The sequence below is a fragment of the Dasypus novemcinctus genome, chromosome 24 (genome assembly GCF_030445035.2).
Source record: "Dasypus novemcinctus isolate mDasNov1 chromosome 24, mDasNov1.1.hap2, whole genome shotgun sequence".
Lineage (NCBI taxonomy): Eukaryota > Metazoa > Chordata > Mammalia > Cingulata > Dasypodidae > Dasypus > Dasypus novemcinctus.
The window spans coordinates 47,934,626-47,950,989 of NC_080696.1; the positions used below are offsets into that span (position 1 = coordinate 47,934,626).

At 48.9% G+C, this 16,364-nt stretch overlaps 2 long non-coding RNA genes across 2 annotated transcripts; one reads left to right on the forward strand and one right to left on the reverse strand.

Annotated features, from left to right (window-relative positions):
* Nucleotides 1-7,138: 7,138 nt before the first annotated feature.
* On the reverse strand, nt 7,139-12,801 carry LOC131275786 (uncharacterized). The gene is made up of 3 exons (XR_009183239.2): nt 12,371-12,801; nt 7,671-7,805; nt 7,139-7,258 (listed from the first exon to the last, which is right to left on the reverse strand). It is a non-coding gene; the product is annotated as an uncharacterized lncRNA (long non-coding RNA).
* On the forward strand, nt 10,336-12,712 carry LOC131275787 (uncharacterized). The gene is made up of 2 exons (XR_011647337.1): nt 10,336-10,569; nt 12,154-12,712. It is a non-coding gene; the product is annotated as an uncharacterized lncRNA (long non-coding RNA).
* Nucleotides 12,802-16,364: the final 3,563 nt, after the last annotated feature.

Below are 16,364 nucleotides of genomic sequence, written 5' to 3' on the forward strand. Positions count from 1 at the left end.
AATCCAAATGTCCATCAACAGATGAGTGGATCAATAAAATGTGGTATATACACACAATGGAATACTACTCAGCTGTAAGAACCAATACACTACAATCGCACGTGATAACATGGATGAACCTTGAGAATCTTATGTTGAGTGAAGCAACCCAGGCATTGAAGGACAAATACTATATGACCTCAATGATATGAAATAAGTTAACTGCCTCAGAGAGCTAGAGTCTGGAAAAGTGGCTTACTGGAAATCGGGGGGTGGAGGAAGGATGTGAGTTAATGTCTGCAGGGGTGGAATCTGTGATGAGCTGGCGGTAAGTATGAGCACAAAGAAGAGACAAAATGGGGGCAAGGGGTTACCTTCGGGTGGGGTTTTCTGGGTTTGAGGGGGGCTGGGGATGGGAAGAGGGGTAATATGGTCCAAGAAATAGGTGGGAGGGAGGGGCAACATACAAACATGGGAGAGTGTCAGAAGTTCATTGAGAACTAAATGTTGAGTAAAACGTATCAAAGTATAAGTAGGAGGGTTACCTGGTTAGGACGCTTAGGGGGTATGGTCTGATGCGGCACGGACTCCGGAGGGAATGGCTGAAGGCTCATTTTGCCAAGGTGGGTTCTACCATTGGGTGGGGTGGACCCATATCCTGGGGAAGACTAATGCCGTCGAATAGAGAGAGCTGTATCTCTCGTGAGAAAGGATGGCTCCCAGGGCATTAGATTGGCAGGCGTTGTGGGCCCTAAGGGGAGGGGAAAATGGATGTGCAATGGATGGAACAAAGGTAAATAAGGGGGCAAAAGAGGAGTTATGTGAGAGTACACGAGGATGAATATAAAACAGCTAATATTACACCAAAAACATATAGGGGATGACAGACTAATAATGAAATCCATAAGACAAAACATAGGATAACTAAAAAATTTAGAAAACTGTACAACCTAAAGTATGGACCACATAGTAAGCACAAATGTCACCTTGTTTGAAAACTATAGTTTCGGAATCTGTACATCAGTTTCAGGAAATATGATATGAATAAGTTAAAAGATTATTGCTGTGGAAGGGAAAAGGTTTTATGGTGGATCTGGGGAAATACTGTATATTGTATATATGAATTTCGGTGATCTAAGACTCTTCTGAAGCTGACATTATGTTGGGATTCACTTTACGGGAAGTTTTGGATCACAGAGTGGTTCAACAATGGCAGTGGAGGAATACTGATATGGGATGTTATTGACAGGATATATATGGTTGACAGGGAGTTATACAGGGCATATGCCCAGGGTATATGGTAATGTCTATATATACTCATAGTGGAAACAATTAAAAACAACAGCTGGGGGGGTACTGGGTTCCTGGCCGGGGGGGTCACTGTTGTGGGCCCTGGGAGAGCAGCGGCAATCCTCCAGGTGCGACGACAAGAACCAGGAAGGAAGGAGGGCCCAACAGTGGGCTCTTGATACTAATGGCTACACTTTTGAGCCTATACACCTGCAATAAGAACAAGGCCTAGAGTAGCATTGTGCCTGGGGGTTTCCTCCTGACAGCATTCATGTTACTCAAATGTGGCCACTCTCACAGCCAAACTCAGCGTGTAGATGCGATGCATTCCCCCCAGCGTGGGACACGACACCCGGGGATGAGCCTCCCTGGCACCGAGGGATCACTACCACATACCAGCTGAAGAAGCAACTAGAAAATGACCTTGAATTAAAGATTCAATGCGGAACAGCAGACTATACCTGTCTACATATAATAACATGACTTCGGGAAGCGGTTTGACCTAATGTAAGGGGGAAATGGAAAGGAGAAATGAGATTATAAGGCTGTGAGTCTCTAAAAAAGAGTTTGGAGGTTGTCAGAAGGAATACCCCTATGTACAACTGAACAGAGTCTAAGAGACAGATAAGGTAGATACAACCCCAGGTATTGGTTCTTTTGAGGGATAAAGAGACCCACGGGTTCTATGGTCATGGCAGAAGGGGTTCACTGCCATGACAGATGGCCCTTCTTTGGAGCTGGTGTTTCTGTGTGATGGAATTGGACTCAGAGGGGATCTCTTTTCACAAGACTTGCATGCTACTTTATTGGAATTGTAGTTGGTGCTGGCTTTAAGATATATTTAGGGGATTTGAATCTCTGGACTGATAATATGACACCCAGGCCCAGAGCCTCAACAGACTTCAGCTCCTATACTTTGATTTATTGGACTTACTCCACTCAGCTAACATGGAGTTGAAGAAGGTCAACCACCACAACTGGAGCCTAGAGTGTCTACAACTAGAAGCGGGAGGAGTGCATCCAGTACCCATGTGGAATCTAAGCCCTCACCTGACATAGGTGTGCAATGGACACAACCAATCCAATGTCCACAGAGAAAATGTGGAATGGGTGTGGGAATGGTAGCCATGGGGGCTGCTGGGTTTGGGGAATGGGAGGAAGAGATGAGATGTGGAGGTGTTTTTGGGACATGGAGTTGTCCTGGATAGTGCTTCACGGACAATTACCGGACACTGTAGATCCCCCTAGGGCCCACTGGATGGAACGTGAGAGAGTCTGGGCTATGATGTGGACCATTGACTATGGGGTGCAGTGATGCTCAGAGATGAACTTACCAGGTGCAATGGATGTGTCATGATGATGGGAGAGAGTGTTGCTGTGGGGGGAGTGGGGGGAATGGGGGGTGGGGGCGGTAGGGTTGAGTGGGACCTCATTTTTTAAAAATGTAATTAAAAAAAAATATATATATATATATCCAGAAGAACTGAAAGCAGTAACAAACAGACATTTCTACATGATGTTTATAGTGGCATTATTCACAATTGCCAAAAGGTGGAAACAACTTTTGGCAATTGTGTCCATCACAATGAATGATGGACACAACCGATAAATGGATAAATAAAAAGTGGTATATACATACAATGGAATTATATGCTGCTATAAGAAGAAATGAAATCGGGACACATACGACAATGTGGATGAAACTTGAGGACATTATGCTCATTGAAATAAGCCAGACACAAAAGGAAAAATATTGTATGGTCTCACTAATATTAACTAAATACAAAGAATAAATACTTGGAGTTAAAACCTACAGTATCAGTTACTAGGAAATAGGATGAGGGCTAAAAGGAGGTACTGATGCTTAATGTATATAGAATTTTTATTCAGCTTGACTATAGAAGTGTGGAAATAGATAGAGTTGATGGTAACACATTATAGTGAGTATAACTAGCACAGCTGGTTTATAAATGGGATTGTGGCTGAAAGAGGTAGTCTAGGAACTAAATGTCAATTGAAAGAAAGCTAGAGAATAATCTAGGGACTGACTAACAGTGAACCTGGAGGTGGATGAGGATAGTGGATAATAGTACAAATACAAGAATGTTCTTCTATGAACTGGAACAAATGTACATCACTATTACAAGGTGGTAAGAATATGGTGATGCATGGGGAAAATACAAATGAGGTAACTTATGGACTACAGTTAACAGCAATATTGTAATATTTTTGGTTCAGTGTCAAAGAAGGCACTATGTCAATGCTAAGGGTCAATAATAGGGGGATATTTTTCTTTTGGGTTAAGGAAATGTTTAAAGGTTTGCTGAACCTGTGATGACTGCACAACTCTGTGATGAACATGAGAGCCACTGAGTGTACACTCTGGGGAGAATGTACACGGCACGGGACTGTAGAACACAGTGAACCATGAGGTGGAAGATGGAGTGTGGTGAACAGTACAACTATCAGAGTTCTCTCATGAACTGTAACAAATGTACAATACCAGTAATGGTAATTAATAGGGGGTGTATAGAAAAAAATATACCAAATGTAAGCTATGGACCATAGTTAGTGATCAGAGTCTGAAGATGTTTTTTCATCATCTGTAACAAATGTTCCACAACATGTAAGGTTGGTGAAGGGGTGATGTATGGGAATTCTGCACATCATGCATATTGTTTTGTAAACTCACAACTTGTCTTTTATATATATATATATATATATATATATATATATATTTTTTTTTTTAAGGAACTGGGCTCTTTTTGGCAAATGAGATTGAAAGCACAATAGGGATGCAATGCAAGGGAGATTCTCTGTTGCTGGCTTTGCAGGTGGGGAGACCAAATGGAAAGGAATGTGGGGGTTCTCTTGGTGCTGAGAGGGTCAGCTGGATGACAAGCAGCAAGGAAATGGTGACATAGCCGTACCCTGTCGGCAACTGAATTCTGCCAACAACCTGGAAATAGATCTTCCGCCAGAGTCTTTAGATAAGAACGAAGCACCCCTGACACCTTGATTTCAGCTGCCTTAGCGCCTGGAAGAAGCCGGTCACACTATTATGCCCAGACTTCTGACCTACAGAATTGTGAGATTACAGACAGGTGTCTTTTTAAGTCCTCAAGTTCGTAGTGATTTGTTATGCAGCAACAGCAAACTCATCCTGGTGGTGGTGGTGAGACGGGTGATCAGGTTGGGATGCTTCGGAGGTGGCACCTGAAGGCCTTTCGAATGGCTTGGATGCATGAAGGAAAGAGGAGGAATAACTGTGGGGTCGACAGTACCATTTGTTGAAATGGGGGGGACTGGAGGAGCTGTGCGTTTGGGTCAGAAAACAAAGAGTTCCATTGGGAATGACAATTAAACGTCTAAGGAGGCAATGGAACACACAAGTCCAGAGCTTAGGGGGAAGTCAGGGTTGGAGATAAAAAATCCAAGCCATAAGCAGAGATGTGGTTAAGAGCCCAATGGAAATACCACTCAAGGAGCAAACTACTGACAATGCAACATGACTCTCAATGCATAATTCAGAGTGAAACGAGGGAGGCCCCAAAGGCTACAAGCTGTACAATTCCAGTGAGATGATGAACTTGAAAAGGACAGAACGATAGTGACAGAAAGCAGGTCTGTGGTTGCCGTGGATGGGACTGGGATGAGGGTGTTGAGTACAAAGGGGCCCAGGGGAGGGGGGTTTGGGGGACGGAAAGGTTCCGTATCTTGACTGTGGTGGTAGTTACATTATTATATACATTTGTCAAAACTTGCAAAACTGTGTGTTAAAAAGGGTGAATTTTAGTGCATGGAAATTATACCTTAGTTTTGTTTTAAGTATGGGGGGAGGGGCAGGCGCCAGATAGTCACTTGAGCTCATTTTAGAGGGAGTGTAGATAGTGAGGAGATGCAGGTGAGGACCTAACCAGGTCACGTCACCACAGAGGCTGGAGAGAGGGAAAGGGGACAGCAAAGGAAAAGTAAGGGGAAGCAGATGTGGCTCAAGCGATAGGGCTTCCGCCTACCATATGGGGGGACCCAGGTTCGATCCCTGGGGTCTCCTGGTGAAAAAGAAGAAGAGAAAGCGTGCCTGCAAGGCAAGCCAGTGCCCACATGGTAAGCCGAGTGCCCGCGCATGTGCCTGCATGGTGAGCTGAGTGCCCGCATGAGTGCCTGCGTGGCGAGCCGAGTGCCTGCGTGGTGAGCCGAGGGCCCTGTGGTGGGCCAGTGCCCCCGCGGCAAGCCGAGTGCCCACACAGTGAGTCAGTGCCCGCGCAAGTGAGTCATGCAGCAAGATGATGACGCAACAAAAAGAGACGAAGGGGAGAGTCAAGGTGAAGTGCAGCAGAGACCAGGAACTGAAGTGTGCAACTGATGGGAAACCTCTCTCCACATCAGAGGTCCCCAGGATTGAATCCTGGTGAATCCTACAGCAGAAAAAATGAGAAGACAAAAAAGAGAAACATGCAGAAGATCACACAGACATCAAAAACAGCAGGGCTGGGGAAGGGAGAAGGGAAGGGGAGCGGGGAAAATAAATCTTTAAAAAAAAAAGCAAAAGAAAAGTAATCCTGATGTAGACAGCGAGGAAAAGGGATTCAAGCCATGTTTGCTGAGGGCCTACTATGTGCTGTGTCGTGGCCTCAGCAATGTTGTGAGGTCAGTTGAATTAGCTGTCCTTGCTTTACAGATGCAGGCAGGCGCCTTTTCCCAGGATCTCCGGAGAGCATAAGAGCGGCCAAGTGAGAAAATCCAGGCTGGGGTGCCTCGCGCAAGCTTGCCTGTTGAATGAATGAATGAATGAACAAACGAATGCCATCGCCCTCCAGGTGCTGAGTTTCCGCCAACAGGTTCAAGCTGAGGATATGAGAACGTGGTATTTTTAGAGAAGTTGGGGCCATAAAACTTGTTCCATTTCCTGCCTTGTGCAACTCCCAGCCCTTCCCCCCCAGCTCTGAAATTGCTCCCCGGCCTTGGGAAGCGCTCTCCAGTCTTATCTCAGGGGGAGAATGAAACCGTAAAAGCCTTTATGGCTTTGAGATCACGTCTGGCAGGGGCAGCGATTGTTGCCATAAACCTGAGCTGGCCCTGCGCGGGCGAGGGCGATGCCCGGCCGAGGGGAGATAGGGGACCGTTGAGCAATGGCTGGGGAGCGGCCGCCGCTAAGCCGGGCACTTGGGGGCCGGTGGCCAGGGCCCACCACAGACTTGCCTCATTTCATGCTTGCCCGAGCATGACAGCGATTATCACTGTATTTTGAAAATTCTACGAGGCACCTTTTTAATGAGATCACAATATCTCTGAAATTAGGGTATGTTTTCAGATCGATGGTATCTTCCAATTGCCGTTGGTACGTGGTCAGATCAGGTGGTTTCCTGACAAGTTGGATTTGCTCCTTATTTTCGGTGGCCTGACCGGACAACGGTACCCCCCTTGCATTTCATCATAAACCATTTAAGAACCGTTTGGGACAGGAACATGAGTCCTGGTGATTCTTGAAAACCTCCCACTGACATTTTCTGGTAAAAGCTGGAACCCAGGTTCAAAACCTGCAGAATTGGAGTAGGTGGCTTGGAAGAAAAATCCCAGAGGCAGTGGTGGAGCATTCTCTTAAGAAATGCTGAATTGTCAAAACTGTTAATGGTCTGGAGGACAATATTGTGTGAAAAAATAAGGACCCTAAAGATTCTGAATGGAAAGATGGTTTAGACCAGCTGAATGCTGACTGTGAAGAAGTTTTAGGAACTCCTTAACTGATTTATTTCAGTTATATTTTCCTTTATATATGCACAAGAGTGATACATAAATGAAAAAAAAACTGCATCTAAATAATTTTCAGAGTTCAATAAATATAAAATTAAAATTCTGAGAAGAAAGCACTATGTAATAATTTAATTGGCAGTGGTTTTTTTTTTTCTTAGTGGTACATAAAACACGAGTACCTCTTGCAATCGAAGCATCTTGGGTTTTGTTTTCCCCCTTTCAGAGACCGAGGAACCTGAGCGCACAGAGGGCAGAGGAGAAATAGTTGGTGCAATTAGAGTTCTCTGACAACTCATTCGAATATGCCCATCTGGACATGGACCAGACCCCAGGTCCTCTAAGGAATCTCCCTCTAAGGAATCTCCCTCCAGCCAGACAACCACAGGTCTGCCATCCCAAGGGGCTCTGGGAGGCAGTGAGCTGCCCAGTTGTTTAAATCAAGCAGGGGAGGGGTTGCAGGAAGCCTTCTGCCCAATGGATCAGCCACCCCTGTTTCCACCCAAGCCAGTGACCCCAGTCTGGCCAAGTCCACCCCAACCTGCACCTTCTCATGCCCTTTGGGCTCCTCCAGGGACTGTGGGGGTATGCTCCCAGAACAACCCCACCTATAATCACCTGGTCTTGGACTAAGGAGACTAGATTCTCACCTCATTTTACAGATGAGGAAACTGAGGCTCAGGGAGGTTGCCTGACTTGCTCAAGGTCATAGGTTGGGTCCGTGGCAGGGCAGGGTCTGAAATCCAGGGCTCAAAATCCAGGGCTCTTTCCAATGCACACGTTTCCTAGATCCAGAAGGGGTAGGCAGAGAAAGGAGAGCAAGGGACTCAGGCTAGGTCACAGGAAAGGACTTCCTGGAAAGAAGGATTGCCAAGTCCTCCACACATAGTCAAGGGAGAGTGCGAAAGGTCTTTACCTGGGGCCTGCTGCGACCAAGTTCTGGGACAGCTGTGCTCAGGGAGGTGGGATTGGCACAGCATGCTCGGAGAATGGGGTCAAACTACACTTGGAGTGTCTCCCTTCCCATCAGATCCTACCTCCCTTTGCTAGCACCATCAAATGACTTCCCGTCCTTCTTTTTTTTTTTTTTTAAGATTTACTTTATTTATTTATTCCTGCCCCCACCCCCCCTTGTTGTTTGCGCTGTCTGCTCTCTGTGTCTGCTCATCTTCTTCTTTTTTTTTTTAAAGATTTATTTGTTTATTTAATTTCCCCCCCTCCCCTGGTTGTCTGTTCTTGATGTCTATTTGCTGCGTCTTGTTTCTTTGTCCGCTTCTGTTGTCGTCAGCGGCACGGGAAGTGTGGGCGGCGCCATTCCTGGGCAGGCTGCACTTTCTTTTCACGCTGGGCTTTCCTCATGGGCGCACTCCTTGCGCGTGGGACTCCCCCACGCGGGGGACACCCTTGCGTGGCAAGGCACTCCTTGCGCGCATCAGCACTGCGCATGGCCAGCTCCACACGGGTCAAGGAGGCCCGGGGTTTGAACCGCGGACCTCCCATATGGTAGACGGACGCCCTAACCACTGGGCCAAAGTCCGTTTCCCTCATCTTCTTTTTAAGAGGTACTGGGAACCTAACCCTGGACCCCCCATGTGGAAGGGAGGCACCCAATCACTCGAGCCACATCCACTCCCTGCTTGTTGTGTCTCTCATTGTGTCTCCTTGTTGTGTCTCGTCATTGTGTCATCTTGTTGTGTCAGCTTGGTGTGCCAGCCTCTCGTGTCAGCCCACTGCCTTTCTTGTCTTCCTTAGGAGACATTGGGAACCAAACCCGGGACCTCCCATGTGGTAGGCAGGTGCCCAGCTTCTTGAGTTACATCTACTTCCCTTCCCATCCTTCTTAGAACAAAATTCAAACTCCTCACCAGGGCCCCCAGGCCCTGAATAGTCCGGCTGCTCGTCAGTTTCCAAATGTCTCCTTCTACTCTTCCCCTTGGTCTTTCCTTTCCAGTCCCCTTGGCCTTCTTCATCCTCAGCACACTGAAGTTCTTCCCATTTCACAGTCTTGTTTTGCCCTGATGCTGGCTTTGTCTGGTGCACTCTTTCCCAGCTCTTCCTGCGGCTGCCTCCTAAGCATTTGGTTCTCTGCTCAAATGTCCCCTCTTGGAGAGGCTATCCCCGACCAACCCAGCTAAATAGCTGAGGCTTTGCAGGCCTTCCAGGCTCTGTTGCAACTATTTAAATCTGCCGTTACCGTGCAATAGCCCTGGTAAGCAAGACACAGGTGGCTCCGGAGAAGCCAACAGCCGGGTCGTAAGGACACTTGAGCAACCCTGCAGCGAGATCCACGTGGAGAGGCTGAGACCTTCCTCTGCCTGCCAGCTGGGTGAACGCGCCAAATTGGAGGGGGATCCTCCAGCCGCAGTCAAGCCTTCAGCTGCCGGCAGCCCCAGCCACATCCTCGTGAGAGACCCTGAGCCAAAACCATTCGGCTGAGCCTGAATCCCTGGCCCACAGACTGAGATAACACAGATGTGGTATTCTGAGTAGCTATGTTTTGGAGTAGTTTGTATATGTAGCCATAGATAGCTGGTGCAGTTGCCTGGCACAGAGTAGGTGCTCAATAAATATTGAAGAATAAATAAATTAAGCGCACAAGAAACATTATTAAAGGACACATTATAAAAATACATATTGGCAGGACACAAATATAGTATCACATTTGTATAAATAATTGTAAAACTATAAATTAAAGAGTAGAGAAAGGCACACTTGAGGCTCCCCCAATCCCCGAACAGCCTTGGACAAGATGCCTGGACAAGAATTCTAAGCTTCTGGGATTCTCCATTTTCAGTGGTTCTGATACTGCCAAAGTCTAGGCTTCTGTTTCATCAGATCCACAATTCTAAGATTTTCGATTCTGTGATCTACCATTTTATGATGCATTTATCACCACGGGTCTTTGTTCAGCAACTCCTTTTTGTGGGACACAGTGCTGGGAGCAGAGAAAAGATGACCCCCGTTTCTGCCCTCCTGTGGCTTGGGGGCTGATGGGGAGACAGGCCAGCCCCCTGGGACATTCTCACCAGCGAGCTCTGTAATGCAGGTACACCCAGGAGCTCGGGGAGGATGCGGCACCGACCCAGGCTCATTTGGAGGGGTGTGAGTAGAGAGGACTTCCCAGAGGAGGCGGTGTCTGTGTTGAGAGAGGAAAGAGCATCTCAACCAGAGGAGGGGGCACTGGTGCGGACTGCGTTCCGAGCTGAGGTACCAGCAGGTGCAAAGGTCCAGGGGTGAGAGAAATGCGCACATGGCACATCTGGGGAGTGAAACCCAGGTCAGAAGGAGTTGGTGTAGAGTTGGGGGTGGGAAATGAGATGAGAGGGGCGGGGTGGAGGAGGCAAGGCTGTGTGACCAGATGACAGGGGACCAGTAAACCATGTCAAGGAGTTTGACCTTTATCCTGAGGGCAAAGGGAAGCCAGTGAAGGGTTTTAAGGGGGGGAGTGACCGGGCCAGCCTAGTGTTTTGAAAAGATGCCTCTGGATGCCGTGTGGCAGGAGATCTGGAAGGGAGAGAGACCAGAGAGGAGGCCAGAGCCAGACTCCAGGTGAGAGAAGAAGAGGCCTGAAAGGATGGGAGACGAGCTGAGACGTTTCATCCGCGGTGTGGTGAACGCATGGAGGGGGCGGGGCCGGGAGCAGAGAGGCAGCCTGTGAGCCCAGGACTCCTGGATTTCAGGATTCTAAGATGCTTGACGTTCCTTACCTCTTCAACACAAAAGGCCCGCTGATGTCACCACGCATTTATGAGCCCATCCCCACCCGCAACACTGCCCCTCATCCCACCTTTCCTAGCCTCAGTTTCCATGTTTGCAAAGCGGGGATAAGCAGCACCTTCCCTGCAAAGCGGCCTTGGGGATGAGAGCAGATGCACAGTCAGCATCCGCTCAGGGAGGCAGTCAGCTAGCCACGTTGGCCCTAGGAGCTCAACACACAGCCATGGTCAGGAAAGAACTGGGTCCTGAGAAAACGAGGAGGTTAGAGTAGGGAGAGCAGAGGAGGTAAGGAAGGGTTCTGTTTTTGTCTGGTCCTGGTTTGCTCTGGCTTCTGGAATTCTCTTCAGGCATCTGGGGCCTCAGATTTTGCTTCCAAGCCCTGGCAAGGTCTCAAGTAGGTTGTGGGGCTCCCTGTAGCTGCAGCAAACCCTCCCCCAAGGGCTACAGCACCAGCTGGGGCTAGTCAGGGAGTGTCTGAGCCTGGCCACGTCCTACCCAGTTGGTGGGACCCAACCTCCCAACTCAGCTCCCCGTCTAGTGTCTCGGGCCAGGCTCTAGCATTCCCTTCTTAGGCACCTGTTCTGGCCACTAAGACAAGAGCTGGTCTTTGGAGACAGAAACCACCGTCTCCAAGGAGACAGCATGTGGTCTCCAGAGCCACCCCAAGGTTTCGTGGGCGCCTCTGTTTTGTCATGTTTCTTGCCTAAAGTCTTTGGTGGGAGAGTTGGACTTACAGTCCAAGGCCAGAGCTCTTGGCTCATTTCTTTGCACACAGTAGGGAGTCAATAAATACCAGTGTAATTAAATCAAATCAGTTTAAGCAACTCACATCATGCATTTGAATCGGCTCTTCCTGGAAGGCTATAAAAGAGATGGGAAAGAAAGTTGGCCTCCGGGGAAGAGAGCAGAGTGCCTGGGGTTGGGGCGTGGGGGGCTGGGAGGAAGACCTGCTTTCCCATTTTATGCCCTTTTGTACCTTTTGGATTCATTTTTTTCACCAAGAATACGTGGAACCGAGATGATCAAACAAACAACCACAATTAAATAAACAATAAAGCAAGCCAGGCCCTGTTGTAACTCTGTGCCTTTGTACCCGCTGTTCCTTAGTGGAAATAATCTTTCCTGGGTTTTTCCATCTCTCACGCATCCTCCAACCCTCCAATGGCCTGTGCCCGCCTCCCTGAGATGGTTTTTCCCCGTTTGCCCACCCCCTGCACGAGCGCACCCCCCATTCCCCACCTGTCTGCCCTGCTCAGGGCCCCAGAAGGCCCCACGGATTAAGAACCCGGTCATCCAGCCTTCTGACTCCTGTTAGATTCAGTCGAAGGAAGGAATCAGCAGAAATGAAAGGGTGGGTGAGGGAGAAGCGGGGGCTCACACCACCCAGCCCTTCCTGTTTTGTCTTGATTTGGGCAGGGGCTGCTCCTGTCGTGGCCTCACCGCCTGTCCCGGCCTGGCTCGGCTCCAGCTGTCTCCGGGTCCAGCAGCACTGCCGTCCCTCACCCCTTCAGGCCGGGGAGTGCTAACAGCTCCCCACTGCCGCCAGCCCCTGGGTGCCAACCCCCTCGCGGTGGGTTCCCTTCAGCTGCCCACAGCTCTGTAAAGATAGACATAGTCCCTTCAATAAACTCACCTCGGTTTAGCCAGTGGTTCTCCACTGGGGGCACCCCCCCCCGGGGACATTTGACAATGAGGACGTTGTTGGTTGTTACGATTTTGGGTGTTACAGGCATCTCGTGGGTAGAGGCCAAGGATGCGGCTAAACATGCTTCCAGGCACGGGACGGCCCACAGCAGAAAACCACCCGGCCCGTATATCAGCATCTTCTAGATTAGAGATTGAGAAACCCTCGTTTAACCCTTCGAGGTGCCAGCTGTGCCCGCCTGGACCCTGACAGTTGGTGGCTGGGGGCTCTGGGCTCCCGCTGCCCTCTCTGCGCTGTGCCGTGAGCTCCTCGAGACACACCTGCTGTAGCCCTCCTCTTAGTGACATAGAGATGGAAACACCCAGTCTTTGCCCTCAGCCCCTTGCAGCCCAGCGGGGGAGGCCCTAGTGAGCTGGGTTCCTCGCCAGGCTCGCGCCTTGAGGGCAGGCTCTTTGTGCCATTCACGTCATAGCCCGGGGAGTAGAGAGCAGCAGACATTTGCCAACTGAACCAAAAAATCCTTCAGGCTGCAGAAGCCGGGGGGCTGGACTTAGCGGTAGATAGACCCCAGGAAATCTGCGTGTTTCCCTGTGGCAGAGATTCAAAGAAAAACTCACTCAGGCAAGTGTTTACAGAATGAACAGTGAGTGGATGAGAGTCCCAGGGATATGGGGGGGGGGGTGGATCAGACAAAAAGCAAGAACCAACTTCTCACCTCTAAAACGGGTATAATAGTAGAACCCACGGCCTGAAATGATTGTGAGGATACAGTTAATGGGAAGCGCCTAGTATGTTACTTAGCCCAGGGTTAGGACAAAACAAACAGGCTCAACCAGCTCTGTCGAGGAAGTGATGAGAAGCACTGAGGCGGGGGCCACTTGTGGGAAAATAATTACCTGTGCCTTATTGTAAATGTTACACCTGTTCTCTTTTAGATGTTGCGGTTGTTCCTTATTGTGGATGATGCTGCAGTTCTGATAGCAAACTGCTGCTCGGTAGTTTCCCAATAAATACGAGGTGGAAACTAGGGTCGGGGTTCTCAGTTTCAGAAGCTGTGAGTCCCCTGGTCCCACCTTTATTTCCTCTCTTGTGTCTTTCTCTCTGTCCTTTATTTTGTAAAGTTCTGCGATGCCTTCCCTTCGAGGCAACCTATCACTGAGCTGATCTCAGCACCACTAGCATGGGGCTGCTTTGCTCCCCTTAGCCTCAGTTGCCCAATCTGTAAAATCTTCTCCATATGAGATTAGTGCTTTGCAAAACTATCTCCTAAGAGATGCTTTAGGAGCTCCACAACTTGTTCAAATATTTGCAAAATGAAACTTCATATTTTATTTAATAAAGTTAAACGGCCAGTCTAAATTTACAGTAAGAAATAGAAACTGTCAGGCAGGCCTAGGGTGACCAACTCATCCTGGTTTGCCAGGATATTCCCAACTTTAGCTCTAAAAGTCCTGTGTCCCCAAATCCCCTGAGTCCCAGGGAAACTGGGATGGTTGATCACCCTAGCAGGTCAGATGCTCAGCCTGCCCATAATAATTTTAAAAAATAATAACTAGCTAACATAATTGAACACTTATTATGTGCCAGGCACTGTTCCAATGACTTTGCAAGTATCCACTCATTTAATCTTCCTAGGAATACATTGAGGTAAACATTATCAATAATAGCCTTAGTACAGTAGCACAGAGAGGTTCTCTAATTGCCTGAGCTCACACAGCTCTTGAGTTGCAGAGCCAGGATTTACTTTCTCTGTACATTTAAATATATTTTTAACACATTTTTAAATGGTAATAATGGGAGTAATAAATTATTTGAACACTCGATGTACATTACAAAGTTTATGTAATGTACAGCTCATGTTCCAATGTGGGCTGCCAGGTCAACCCAACGTGTCGATTCTCAGAAGAAAGCATTTCTGGCCACCTCTGCTGAATGAAAGCTGGAGTGCATAACAGGTGTGTGCAGGGCCAGGTAGACAGCGTCGATGAGCGAGATGGCTCTGGTCACGGTGTAACAGGGAGTGGTGGGAATGACGGCAAAATGGAAATGGACTGCGGGCACTGAGAAGGGGCAGCCACGACTCGGCTCCAGCTGGCGTGAGGAGATGCAGGCCCTGCGACGGCAGATCCCCAAGAGAAGCCAGGTATCAGCTTCAACAGCAGCAGAGCCGATGAAAACAAAACGGAAACTAAGTGGATGGCACGAAACTCATCTGTGGGCCAAACCCAGTCCCTAGGCCCACTGAGTTGAATGTGTTCCCGTGATCAGGCACGCGGTTAAAAAGACCATCACCACGCGAGATGGTGCTGTGTTCACACAGTGGAACACTCTACGGCAATGAGAAAGAAGACAGGCCGGATCTCAGAAACCCAAACCAGATACCGAATAACCTCAGCGTCATCCCATCTATAGAAAGTGCAGCAACAAGGCAAGCCTGAACGTGGTGCCTGAAGTCAGGCTGGCCGGTGGCCGGTGCCCGGGACGGGGAGGGGGAGGGCCTGGAGAGATTGGCAGGGGCTCGAGGAGGGCCTCTTTGGACCACCTTCTGTTCCTGGATGCCGGGGATGCTGCGGCATTTCTCGTCGTGATGATTCACTTAAGTGTTGTATGTTTCTCAAATGTATATTATGTCCAAAGTATACATAAAGGAAAGCAGATTTGGCTCAACAGATTGGGCGTCCGCCTACCACATGGGAGGTCCAGGGTTCAAACCCAGGGCCTCCTGACCCATGTGATGAGCTGGCCCATGCGCAGCGCTGATGCGCGCAAGGAGTGCCCTGCCACGCAGGGGTGTCCCCCGCGTGGGGGAGCCCCACACGCAAGGAGTGCGCCCCCCCCCCCCCCGTAAGGAGAGCCGCCCTATGCGAAAAAAGCAAAGCCTGCCCAGGAATGGTGCTGCGTACACGGAGAGCTGACGCAGCAAGATGACGCAACAAAAAGAGACACAGATTCCCGGTGCATGACAAGAATACAAGCGGACACAGAAAAACACAGCAAATGGGCACAGAGAGCAGACAACTGGGGGGCAGGGGGTGGGGGGAAGGGGAGAGAAATAAATAAAAAATTAAATCTTTAAAAAAAGAAAGTATACTTAAAAGTTTTCAGAGCACACGTACACACAAACCGTTACCATTTGGAAATATTTCTCTGGATGAAGCAGAATTGCTCAGATATAAAGGAAACCAAATGCTGACAGGCCAGCTTCCCTGCAGGACATGTCAGACGCCACTTTGTTGGATAAATGAAAAGAACACAACCGTCAGGTAGCCCCGATTCGAACTTTTGGTATTTAATGAAACAGCTTTGTTTTCCTTGATGATTGTTTTTTATGATAATATCTGCGCAAAGGCTCGTGTCTGTTTGGCTCCTCTCTTTTACCCGGGGCCTCAGGCACTTGGAGTTATACGTAACTTAGTTTGGGCTTTCAGGGGAAAAGGGGGCTGCAATTCAGAGAAGATGAAAATCTTAAGGTGGAACCCAGTTCTGAAATTCTGCCATTCAGAAGCAGCTCCAAGTGGCAGAGGTGGATCTGGGGGTGACTCACGAGGCAGGGATGGATGGGAAGGGAGTGCCCATGGGGGGCAGGGAGGAGGCTGCTGCAGTCACTTCTCAAAGGGCGTGTCCCCCTCAGCAAAGGGCCTTTTCATCCTATAGTCCAGGGGGTCTTAGCCTTTTTTGTTCCATGGACCCCTTTGCCAGTCAGGTAAAAACCATGGACCCCTTATAAGTCCTCACGATACTGTGTGTTATTTAATAAATATTGGGAAGCGGACTTGGCCCAGTGGTTAGGGCGTTCATCTACCACATGGGAGGTCCGTGGTTCAAACCCCGGGCCTCCTTGACCCATGTGGAGCTGGCCCATGCACAGTGCTGATGTGCGCAAGGAGTGCCGTGCCACACAGGGGTGTCCCCCATGTAGGGGAGCCCCACACACAAGGAGTGCGCTCCGTAAAGAGAGCCACCCAGCGCAAAAGAAAGTGCA